The sequence below is a fragment of the Musca vetustissima genome, unplaced genomic scaffold (assembly GCF_032173495.1).
Source record: "Musca vetustissima isolate MV318-11 ecotype Yass unplaced genomic scaffold, APGP_CSIRO_Mvet_v1 utg2170, whole genome shotgun sequence".
NCBI classification, from domain to species: Eukaryota; Metazoa; Arthropoda; class Insecta; order Diptera; family Muscidae; genus Musca; species Musca vetustissima.
In genome coordinates, this window is record NW_026879717.1 from 1 (window position 1) to 14,139 (window position 14,139).

Below are 14,139 nucleotides of genomic sequence, written 5' to 3' on the forward strand. Positions count from 1 at the left end.
CACAATTTATGTGGTTTAATGATTTGTGGTAACAAAGTCAACACTTACTCACACAGATATATACATATTTTCAACGTTATTTACACATAACAGAAAAACAAAAACTATTTTGAAAAACAACAACAGTTGCTGCAATAATAACAACAATAACAGCATCACCAACAATGCCAATAGCAACAATTTTCAAATATTGCTACCAGGCAACCAACCAACCAACGATTGTCGTTTACGGGAATAGTGGCCAAGTCGCCGAGAGACCAGTGAAGCAGACATTACACTTAAGATGTTTCTATCTTCTTCTTTTCCCCTTTCCATGGTAAGGTAATGTAATGAACTTTTATATTGACACTTTAAAAGCTTTTGGAGTATCAAACGTCAAACACCTTTTGCCAATGGCAATGACAGTGTAATCTAACCAAAAGTCACTCAAATTGTTCATTTGTTGTATCGTCGCTCACTCCCTTCCTTTATGTCTGAAGTACATGCATGCGTGTGTGTGGGTTTAATTTGGTGATGTGTGGAAAATGCAATAATGTAATTAAATTTAAAAGAAGGCGAATATAAAAGTTAATAATGAAAAATAAAATTTTTTGTAATTCAAAATATTTTGGTGGAAATTCGAGAATTCTATTTGTCATTTGAAATATTTCAACCAATAAGGAAGGAACAAATGTCGAACGGGGTCGACAATATGATATCATCCATCTTTGGGTACATAGAAGATATGCTCAGGGATGGTCCGTGTGACGAATTTTTTGGTTTTCGACTGTCAAAAAGGTGTAAACGTCGAAAACGTCATATACCTGTATAAAATGTAGTAAACGTCATTTATTTCAATATTATCAGCATATACAGTTATATATACCTTGCTAGAACTGGTAAAAATTACTAAATTTTTTTGAGAAGAAAATTTTGAAATTTTATATTAATTTGAGTTAAGCATGCGTAATATCCAGATTGATTAAGGGAAATTGCTATTTTGTCAAAAACCTAATGGATTTGGGTAGGTTTCCGACGTTTCTGACGTATGTATTATACGTCGGAAATGTATGTCATTTACGTCACTGTTTCTGACAGGCCATCTCTGGATATGCTCATTAGTCAGGTTTTTAGGCAAATTTAAAAATGCATATCAATTGAACAAATCGAACGAAAATATGTACCGAAGCTATATAAAATACCTGTAAAAATTTTGGTTGAAAAATGTGACTCCAATTGAGAATCAAATAAGAGCACTTTCGGTTCCCTAAAATACCAAATAATGGTGGGTAACGTTATATAGAGTTATAACACAAAATGGGCTATTATTGATACTTTTGGAATGGAGATTTCCTACCTACTGTGAATTCAATATACCATATTATACACAATTCGTTTCAAACTTCCCAAAATAACTAAATTTTAGACGGACTGTTTATGAGGGCTATATTCAACAAGTCAAAAAGGAAGTTAAGTTTGGCCAGACCGAAATTTGGGTGGGTTATTTATATAGGGCTTATTACAAATAAATGCACCTTCTCGAACAATATTTTTCAAACATATATTGGAAATACTGATGACCAAAAACATTAAATTACTTCCAAAAATATCCCACCCCCATCAGGAACTTTGTTACACTGTCGGAAGTTCTGATGTAAGGAATAATGAGGGGATATATGGAACGCTAGTAGGTTGCAACAATACAACAATAAAATCCTTAGAATACTGCAATTCAAAGATTAAAACCTACGGGTGGTCAATATTGATTACATCGTGTAGGAATTACCGAACATTTGGAGTTATCATTATATGAGAAGCTATGCCCAATTCAGGACCGATGTAGATCAGCTTCAAACCTAACATTTTCGTATAGGAGCTAGGCCTAAATGGGGGACGATATACCAACATTTGGGGGGTACCGTAATATGGGGTCTACCAGAAAAAATAAACCGTTACTTATAATTTTAGGTGTGGAAATTTGGTACCCGATAAAAACTCAATGTACTAAATTTCAGCGAGTTCGGTTGAAAAGCGCGCTTAATAAACTCAAATTACCGGGAATTTATATGGGGGTTACCAGAAGAAGTGGACCTATATTTATAATTTTTAGTTAGTGGACCGATAAAGCTCAACTTAACCTCTCTGCAGATAAAATTCAACTCTATGCAAAATTTTGGCGATCTATCCCTATAGAGGCTAGAGGGATTACAACAGATAGATGGACATTATTAAATCGTCATAGATTTTACGCATATAAATTATTATTTCGATGAGTTATAAACGGACAAATAAATTTCATATACTATCCATACTATGGTGGAGGGTATAAAAAGGGGCCATCGTTGATGATTTGTGGTAGGAAAACTTGCTAGACAAAATATACTAATACCGATTAATGGGGGGTACCGTTATATCGACGCCTCCGAAGAATAGAATGCTAAGTCTGAAAAGTGAGTTTTTCAGCAGAAGCTCTCAAAGTATGGAAGTTTCTTAAATCTTACGTGCCATGCTAAGTACATTTTTGCTTATAACTTTGGTTTGGATTGGCCGATGATTACCAAAAAACAAGCTAAGTCGACTTATCATACTATGATTCGGAGGCGTCGATATATAGGCTATCGTAAGAATTGGATAAATACCATTTTATGGTCTAGCCCAAAAAGCACTATTTAGAAGGTTTTGACAACATTTTCCCACAAAACAAACTGTAATTTTACATTTCTGGTTCTTGGAGGGTGAAACCCCATATAGGTCAATATTTCGACCTATATAAATACAAATGCCCCGCACAATTTTCGTTTTTTTTTTTTTTTTTGATATTTAAGCTAAAGTTTCCAAACGAGTTCCTGCAAAACATTTTTCCAGATTAAGGCTTTGTGATAACCTACATTAAAACGGCCGGCATCATATTCTGTATCTGGAAAGTTTTACACAAATTTATTGTTAAGGTTTTAGCAGAATTTTTCCAATAGGGGACATTTTGCATGATAGACGTTGAAAAACATTTTTAAGACTGATCTCCTATATAAATTCATTTTTAAGGATTCAGCCGAATGAACTGTAATTTGGAATTTTGGGTAATAAGAGGGTGCACAATTATTTCAAGAAAATGTCCTTTACAGTTCCATGTTTCTACATACCTCCCATACTTTCGATCATATATAATCTCATTCATCATATATAATCTCTGGGAATTCCACTTTCAAGTTTAGTTAAAATATTAAAAGATTTATTTGTGAAGTTTGAAAAAACTGTAATTAATTGTCTTTATATTTAATCAAATATTTAAATTGACTCTAAAATAGGCCTATGTATGTCGGGACTATTTTAAAGCGCATTCAAATTATTCAAAAACAAGAAATAATGTTGTTGTTCTTGTATTCATTCATTTAAACTTTCCCAAAAAAAAAACTATATACATATTTGTCCATTCTTGTTGTAGGTGATAACAGCTACAAATATACCTTCATATGTTACCAACACCTGATTTCATTATTTTAAAATCAAAGAAAATATTATCTTAATCTGCATATATTTCAAATAACCGGCAAATGGTGAAAAGAATAAATTAACTTTCTTACACGGTCATACACACACACCAACACACTCTCCCATATGCAGAGAACCATTTTCATTTAAATAGGCTTTTTCCCTCTTCGTGTATAAACTCGAATCGGATTAGGTGAATAATGAATGAAGTCGAAGTTAACATTCCTATTTTTGGATGTTCCAGATGAAAGTGAAATTTACATAAATTCTCTAAATATTTGATCGAGATACAAGGTAGATTAATACACAATACAAAAAACTTGTTATATAAGGGCATTTAAAATGTTTTTTGGGACACACCAACAACAACAAAATATCGAAATGGAAAGTGTGATAAAATAATGTTTGCATAGATATGACATATTAAAAGAAATTTCTAAATTGGTATGTACATATATGGGAAATGTTGTTGTTTCACATACATACCCACATACTGGTAATATTTGCATATTTAAATTGCTAACATATCGTAAAGTGGTAAATTGAGCTGGACCACACCTTTAGATAAATGTGAAACTATTTCGTTCTTTTATACAGAGTATGTTTACATTTTTTATTATAATATTCGATCGGATTTGGAATAGGGCCAAAGTCCATTATCGGACTATGTTATTATTTAGATTCGCTCGGAGAGGATGTTGTTTATATTTGAACTTTTTTATATACACATTAGCGAATAGGGATGGGAATTTCAATATACCCGTCAAAATATATTGCATTTTTACTGGCCAAACGGGAAATACGGCTAGGACCTTTAAAATACCTGAAATGAGGCAGGTCCTTTATACGGAAACAAATATCGCTATCCTAAAAATGGTACAATACTGATAATTTTTGAAGATAAGTTTATACTCTATGTGATGTTCAAATATTAAATTCCGAATATCAAAATTTGGGAGGTACCCTAAAATCTGGACCAATACTGATAATTTGTATAAGAAAATTTTCTACTCTATGAGATGTGCAATTACATAGGCCAAAAATCCCCATAATACCGAATAATGGTGAGGACCCCATATGTTAATAAACAATGAGCGGGATCTTAATATAATCGATATTCAAAAAGTTGGACCTATACTGGCGACTTTTCTAAACGAATGTTGTAAACCACAATGCACACGCATTACAAATTTCAGAAACAGATAATAAGACACATACTCCACCATAAGCATGGTATGGTGGAGTATGTGTCTATAATCCTCAAAATACATTAATTTGGAGTTATATGAGGATGTAAGTAAAGCGGAACCAATACTGATTACCTCTTGAGAGATATACATTTTCGATATTTCCTAGAGGCTATGCTTAAATGTGGGCCGATATAGCTTATTTTTGAACGTAACCTTTAGTTTTGGTTCTCGATCCTCTCCTTTGCGATAAAAATTTAACTACCGAAAATATGGAAGTATTATTATATGGAGACTATGCCTTAGTGTTGAACATTATAGCTCATTTTTGAATAGGATCTTTCGGTTCTGTATTGAGATAACAACACATGTACAGACGGAAATGAGCGAAATCATCATAGATTTCCATACTATATAGGGTATAAATATAGGGATATATATAGGATTATAAGCATAATTTTCCGATTTTATATAAATGGATCGACATTTAATTTTACATAGAGTGGCGAATGACATATGTATGGATTGGTTGAAGTCGAATCATATGTTGATAAAGATCACATATAAATTTGACCCGATTTTATGACAATGGTTCACCCAAGATGCTACAAACGTGTCATTCCGGATGTACCACTTTGAAATATTCTCTTGATTCTCAGCACATCCGTCTGTCTGTTGAAATCACGCTAGCAACACATTGAGATAGATCGCCAAATTTATCATGTTGTTGTGTTTTGTCTGCCGGCAAGTCAAGATGGGATATATCGGTCTACGTTTATGTATAGCGCCCATATAAGGGTTCCCCCAATTTCGGTATTTTGGGGTATATTTTTATATATGTTAAATTTTTCTGGTAACCCCCATATGACTATTTTCTGTTTTTGGGAGGTTTTGAGTTCTTATTGGGTAGCAATCTCTCCAATAAAAGTTATAAATAGAGGTCAATCTTTTCGTGTAGCCCCCATATAAGGGCACCCCCCATTTTCGGTATTATTTTTTTTTTGTTTTTGAGCGCGTTTTCAACTGAATTGGTAGAAATAATTCCACTAAAATTTAAAAATATAGGTCCACTTTTTCGGATAGTCCCCATATAACGAATTCGCTCTAATTTGGAACATTCGGTTTTCCTTTTGTACTAAAAATTATAAATATATATATATACACTTTTTCGGGAATGCACCATATTACGATACCTCCGAATTTTCGGTATTATGAAAGTTTTAAGTGCGTTTTCAACAAAATTCGCTGTAATTTGATATTTTGTAGCCGTATATGGTGACAAAACTCCCTCCCAAATATTATTAATATTCGCCCCTTTGTCTATATAGCCGAATTCCACCATAGTATGGGGGATATTAAGATTTAGCCATCTGTTGTAATCATTCTATCATCGGAGGATATCGAGATAAAATAGAACGTCAGGTTCGAGGATGAACTATATCGGCCCGCATTTAAGCCTAGCCCCCATATAATGATACCTACTGATGTTCGGTAAATATGAAGAAGTCTCCGAATTTAGCTATATCGGTACTCAATTAGGCATAGGACCTCATATAATGATAACTTCTAGAGTTCGATAATTCCTACTCTATGTATTCACTATTGGTCTCGCTTTAGGTATATCCTCCAAGGACGAACGTATATGCGCATTGGTGATGGCCTCATATAACTTTGACCTATAAATAATTTTATATACATGGCAACATTTTTGTAATCCGTGATCAAAGAACTACAAAACAATTAAATTTAAGTTAAAACCAGTAAAGAAAGTATTAAAGTCGGATTGGGCCGACTATATGATACCCTTTACCATTTTAGCAAAAAATCGGACGAAAATATATATAGGATCTATATCTAAATCTGTACCGATTTCAATAAAACTTGGCACATGTTAGTCTATCATAACTTAAGTACGTTGTGCAAAATTCCGTGCCAATCAACCTAAATTTGACTCTTTAGTGCACCATTTCCGAAAAAGCGGACGAACATTTATATGGGAGCTATACAATATACTATTTAACATGGACGGGCGGGCGGACAGACGGACATGCATAAATCGACTCAGAAAGTGTTTCTATGCATATTCTCAAAAGGAACCATGGGTCTATCTCGTTTCCTTTTGCCTATTACAAACATATGCACAAGTACATAATACCCTGTACCACAGTGTAGTAAATACCACAAAAAAGTTAGATTTTCGTGGAAGTTGTGTAGGGTATCATATGGTAGGGCCTGTCCTTCTATACTGCTCTGCTCACTGGTTTATTTATTTAGAAATTTATTTACTGCTCTGCTCACTGGTTTATTTATTTATTTTTCTTGTAGATTCGTATTTAGCATCCTAGAAAACCTAATATGTGCTATTTATTTATTCATAAACCCACAGCTGCTATTATGGCCAAAATATGAGATCTCTAGCCTACAGTGGAGTTGGGAGCTACATCTAAACCTTAACACATTTCAATGAAATTTAACGCATTCCATCTTAAATTCAATTCCATGTGTTATGCCAAAATACATATGCACATAGGCATAACAAACATATGCACATAACAAACATATGCACATATGCATAATACGCTGTACCACAGTGTGGTGAAGGGCATTTATATTACAAATCCTGTACACATTTTCCTTATACTTTTTTCATCTAATTTTCTAAAAGGATCAAAAGCACACACAATTCATTTATATTGAATATCTTACAGTTAAGCACACACAGTTCTGAAATATCCTGCCATACATGGATATACTCGTATAAATACATACACATATTTTACACACCGCGCCCTTCAGTTTACTGTCAATATATGATTGATTTACAATTTAATTGTTTTACATTAATTTCGCTTTTTGTTGTTGCTGTTTTTTGTTTATTGCAATTAAACATAAAAAGTATTCAATAATATTTTTCATGTTATTGTACTCACTCTCACCTCTTCCACAACGTGTGTGTGAATTCGTTTTTTTTCTAAATTTACTCTAATGCGATTTGTTTGTTTATTTTTACATGGTTTGTATTTTCAACTGACAGTAGCAGTCAATGCTCATCAACAACACGAACGAAGCAGCAAACTGATAAAGTTAACAACATTTCAGTTTATTTCTTTGGCAGGCTGTGTGGCATCAGCAACGCCACAACCAACCATCATCACAAATGACGCAGCCACCGCCAACAAACGAACCAACATTAACTAACCATCATCCTCATCAGGCAGCTACCAAACCAATGCCAGAAAGTGGCAAATTCATTGTTTAGTGAAAGTTCTGTCTGTTGTGGATGGATGTTTGGTTTATTTTATTTCGCTTTTTTAGGTGGAGTTGGTTGGAGTCTATTTATTTTTTGCCTTGCAAAAATAAAAATAATATTTTTCTTCTTTACATCTGCAAATAAGCTTACGTGTTTTTTCTGCGTTAATAATTAACATTATATTTGCAATATTGTGTGAAAAATAATATCAATGAACATTAACTAGTTGGAACGAAACAAAAATAACATAAAATTCAATTCAATTAGAAAAATACACCACAACACTTAGCATGGCATGTTGTGGATTCTGTCTCTCTGTTGGTGATTATTTACACTCATCGCACTCTACTCCCCCTAATTTGCAGAATGCTGGAAAGGCCAATAAAAAAAACATCCCATGGTAATCAATTTTGAAGAGTCCCAAATTAGAAGAATTTTACAGGCTATCAAACAATACAATTAATTTTTGGTGTATTTTATAGGTTTTATAATTAGAATAACTTTTTTATCAAGTCAAAGTTGGAATTTATTATTCCTTGTTATTTCGTTATTTTTTGTTGTTCTTTGGGATTTGACCATTATTTCTGATTCATTAGACGTTGATTTCTTTTTTTTTAATTACATTATGACAAAGAAACCTAAATTTATTATTCAACTTCGTTATCCTAGCAACAAGAAGAAATCACAAAACCAAAGAATAATAATTATATTTCCTTGGGGTAACCACAAGATAAAAAAATACAAAGAAATGTTAAAAATAAGAAAAAAATTAGTCCTTTTCTTATTTATTCATTCTGTAGCTTTTTCTATTTTTATATATTATTAAATTGTTGATGCAATTATGAAAAACTCTTTTCTTAAAAATAACTTTTCCTTTTTTTACATTTCAGGAAAAATAAAAAATAAAAAGTCTAAAATTTTCTTCTAAATTAACATTCCTTAAAATATTTCTTATTTATTCGGATATACAGTGAAGAAAAATAAATATTTTGCTTCTACACAAAATTGAGTATATGTTTAGATCATAGTTCTGCAAGAGTCACTGCGAAAAAACATAGCACACATTTGGTCTTTTTTCTATAGTTACCCTTGGGGTTAACCACATACTATAAGCGATTATCGACAATTTCAACAAATCACGACATTTTTTATATATCTCAAATTAATAAGGGTTCCTAGCAGAAATATCATGTTATAATAGGACCTTGAACATACCAAAAATATGTGAGAAAAGGATGATTGAAATTTTCAAAATTTTAAATAGTGTGTCTACTGTTATAAGGGGCTATAAAAATAGGGAGATCAATATTGACATTTTTTGTAGTGAGATTTGACATTCAATGTGACTCCAAAATACCCAATTACAGTCAATTCCTAGAGTGCCAAATACAGGGGGGTACCGTTATATGGGATCTACCCTGAAACTGAAACTCAATATAAATAATTTTTTCTACGGATATGTGTTATTCAAAGAGAACCCAAAATACCAAATAAAAACCAGTTCGGTAGGAAAACGTGTCCAAAATCACCATAATACAGAATATTGGGCGGTACCGTTATATGGGGGCTACCCTGAAACTAGGGTAAATATTATTACTTTTAGGTACGGATATGTGTTATCTAATAACAGCCAGTTCTGTTATAAAACGTATCCAACATCCCCAAAATACCGAATAATGGGGAGTACTCTTATATGGTGGCTACCCTGAAACCTTTCAATAGTACTACTTTGTGGTAAGAAGATATGTTATACAATGAGAACCGAAATTGCCAAATTACAGCCAATTCGGTTTGAAAACCTGTCCAAAATACCGAGTATTGGAGAGTACCGTTATATTGGGGTATCTGTCTCTAAACATATGTCTGTCTCTAAACATATGTCATACTGCAATTCGGTTTGAAAACCTGTCCAAAATACCGAGTATTGGAGAGTATATGGGGTATCTAAACCGACTAACATCAATCCCTACACATGCATTACTGCAACCTATGCTAAATTTTGTAAGTCGATTTAAATAAAACTTGACACACTCTATTCGGTATGTTTACAATTTAATCTCAATCAAACACCCCCTTTGATTATTTGGTGTACAATAAACATGAATAAGTCGTAATTATATATGGAAGCTATGATATATCTATATCTGAACCGATTTCAAGGAAACTTGCCAAAGATTAGTTTATATTAACTTCAGTACGTTGTGTCAATCGGCCTAGCAATGGATCTTTAGTGCACCATTTACTTAAAATCGAACGAAAATATATATAGGAGGTGTATGTAAATCTGAACCGATTTTCACGAAACTTTGCACATATCATCATGGACGTAATTCAGTAACTTTTCCAAAATCCAAAGATATAGGGGGCTTTGGTGCAGCATTTACATAAAATGGGACGAAAATATGTATGGGAGCTATATTTAAATCTGAACCGATTTTCGTGCAAATCAAACGATTTACAGGGACATTGGTGTACCATTTACCTAAAATCGGGCGAATCTGTATATGGGAGCTATATCTAAATATGAACCGATTTTTACGAAACTTAGCACACACTATTCTAGACTTAGCTCAGTATGCTATGCGAAAATTCGTGCAAATTTAATGATTTCCAGGGACTTTGGTGCACCATTTACTTAAAATCGGGTGAAACTATATGGGACCCAGGGTTGTACGCAGAGGGGGGAAATGAAAAAAATCTCTGTTGCAAACATAAATTTACTGTGAAAAAAATCATTTATGCGTACGTCCCTGATAGGAGCTATATCTAAATCTTAACCGATTTTCTCCAATTTCATTAGTGTTCATCCTTGGGCCAAATAAATGGGCTTTCATCCAATTCGGGTCATAAATGCGAAATACATGGACGGACAGACGGAATGCATAAATCGACTCAGAAAGTAATTCTATGCATATTCTCAAAAGGAACCATGGGTCTATCTCGATTCGTTTTGCCTGTGACAAACATATGCTCAGAGACATAATACCCTGTACAACAGTGTGGTGTAGGGTGTACAAATATAATAGGGCGAACCGAAAAGAAAAAACTAAATACTTTATTTATTTGCAGTATTTAAAATCAAAATAGAATGAAATCGTATTTTATGTATTGGTGTCTTAAAATTATAGCACACCTTAATTATAATTTAATTATAGCCAATTGTGTTAAAAAAACGTGGTCTAAATCCCCAAGCTTCCGAATAATGGAGGTCCGTTTATATAGAGAGTACCCCGAAACCTAAGCCAATATTGATCGTTTTTGGTACGAAGATTTCAACTTCAATGGGCATTAGAAATACTAAATTGCAGGCAATTTGGCTGAAAATCGCAAACAAAATCTCAAAAAACAACATTGGGGGATACCGTTATATATATGCTACCCCAAATAGTGGACCAAAATTAATAATTTTGGTAAGAATATGTCCCACGTAATGCGAACCCAAAATACCAAATTACAGCCAATTTGGTTCAAGGTGAGACTAATATCTTCCTATTTCATCATCAGCATGAGTTTTAATTTTTTTAATAAATTTTTAAAGAAAATTTCAATGACTAAGTTGGTACTGTACACATTTTTGCACTCAACAATATATTGAAAAACGCATAGCTGTACCAAAAATTTGAATTTTTAGATTTTTCGTTTGATATGTGTCCTCCATAATCATGTTTAATGCAAAAAATATATATTTAATCGCTGATTTTTAAATATATGCTTTAAAACATTGGGCCATTAAGGGTTAAAGATGGGATTTATCGGTCCACTCATTCAAAATTTGAAAATTTTTTAAATCTCGTATGAAGAGAACGGAATATCCAATATATTGAATATAATAATATCCAATTTCATACAATCTAAACACATCGCAATATTTTTACCAGACCTATATCAGGTTCGAATATGAGGTCAGTACTTTTAGCACCCCCACAACGAAATGTCAAAAGTTGTTACATCCAATATCAATTGAGTGACCGATACAAACACATCGTAATGCTACCGCTATATGGTGGTTATCTTTAAAATTGGGTCAATATTAAGATATTGGCCGAAGTTTCCCTCCAAAGTTGTTGTAACTTGGCGATCCGGGATTCTAGGCCAGAAACTTTCCATTACAGGTTCTTGTTTGACAGAGCTTCACATAAGGTTTCCAGGATCACAAGCACCTTCCCCACAATATTTCGAAGATTTTAGACACAATTTTTCAACGAAGAGACTATTATTTCATTTTGCGTGTTCTTGGGGAACAAAAAATATATTTGACGATAATTTTCGTTCTTGTTATGACAGAGCTTCACATAAGGTTCCCGGAATCACAAGCACCTTCTCCACAATATTTCAAAGATTTAGACATAATTTTTCAACGAAGAGACCATTATTTCATTTTGCGTGTTCTTTGGAAACAAACAATATATTTGACGATAATTTTCGTTGTAAATCTATGTTTTGACATATTCTCCATATAAAGGACTAGCCCTACTTCCGATATTTTGATGATTATATAGGCCTTTTTTAAGTAATATAGCTACTAGGGAGCAATTCCGGTTGTAATTTGCATACGTTTTCATATACTACATATACAAATTCCTAGCCTAGTTTTTCAACATGAGTATCTGCTTTTCGAAGCATAGTCCCGACATTGCTGGTACTTCAAGTTCAAATTAAACTTTCTATTAAATATCCTGAACACATTTTTAATCGAATTCGTTGTAATTTAGGTATTTTTTTCAAATTAATTCAATATCGGTCGCCGTTTTAGTAAAGCAATCAAAATCGTAAATTTTAACTGAGTTGGATAGCCTCTATAAAATTTTCCTGGAACCCCGATAGAATTTAGATATGTGCACCTCATGCCCACATAACAATATTTTTTTTTTTACCAATTTTCAGAACAGTTCATCAGTGTTTGATTATAATATAATGGGAATGTCAAATATTTGGATCAGCTAGAATTTGTATAGGATAAGTGAACACACAATAGCATTTTATGTGATGTAGGGTATAACAAATTAAACATTTTAGCCAATTACAGTCGAGTACGCTTATAACGAACATCGGTTATAACGAACTTTTTTATAGCGAACACATTTCTTGGTCCCGAAGTTTTCAAAGAAATCTTTACTCTAAAAGCGAACTACGGATATAACGAACATTTAGATGTCATATGTTTTTGTTCGGTTAGAATGAACTTGCCACAAAAATACTTTATCCTCACAAAAGTCAATGTTTAGGCTAACGCTGGGAAGCTTTATAAAGAATGTCAGGTTCATCAAAGAAAACGAGAAGCAGCTTAAGAATTGTCAAAAGAACAATTAAGCTACAAGTTTTTAATTTATTTTGTTTTTTCTACCAAGCCCATGTTTTATCTTACTTTGGATATAACGAACTTCTTTTATAACAAACAAATTTGTTTGATCCCTACTAGTCCGCTAAACCGTACTCGACTGTATTACTTAAAATTGAAGGAAATGAGCAATTTTGACAGTCGCTGCGATAATAGCATAACCCAGACTTACCCACAATTACTCCACTGGTTTCTTCAGTTAATTTCTTGTCAATCAAGTTAGCCACACAAATAGCCTACATTTAAAATACAACTCAACGTCGAACATGTGCCCCGCTGTGTGATGCCAAAAAATAACGGTATATTGCATAAACAATCTTTGGCAATCACCAACTGAGAGTGTTAAATAAATTCTGTTAATTCTATTACACAATAAACGTAAAATTATATTTAAAAGCAACAAAATATTGACTGATTCAAAACATGTTGATCATACATATTCGCTGAAATGGGTTTGGTCTTTATGATTTGATGAATAACCATTCCATAGAAAATTCAATATTACTCACGTGTGTGTTGCCGTTTGTTATTGGAGTTCAAAAAGTTTTGTTTTCAACACATTACCAACCTACCAACTGTTGCTAATTGCCAAACATCAAAAATAGTTACAACAAAACCAAAACTCTAAGACATCTTCAACGTCGTTATTGTTATTATGTCCATAACTTTCCCTTTTCATAGACGGATGGCTCAGCGCGCACTCTGACGCTGTCTCAGACATAAACAAAAATAAAATATTTTTTGTCAGCTCATATTAGTATTTTTAACTAAAATGTGAACTTCGATCGGCGAGATTAAGATGCTCAACATGTGGTTTGCTGGCGCAAATACACAGCATCAAATTAGACCACGGTAACCGATTATTGATGGCACAAATTGATTGTTCACATTTAATT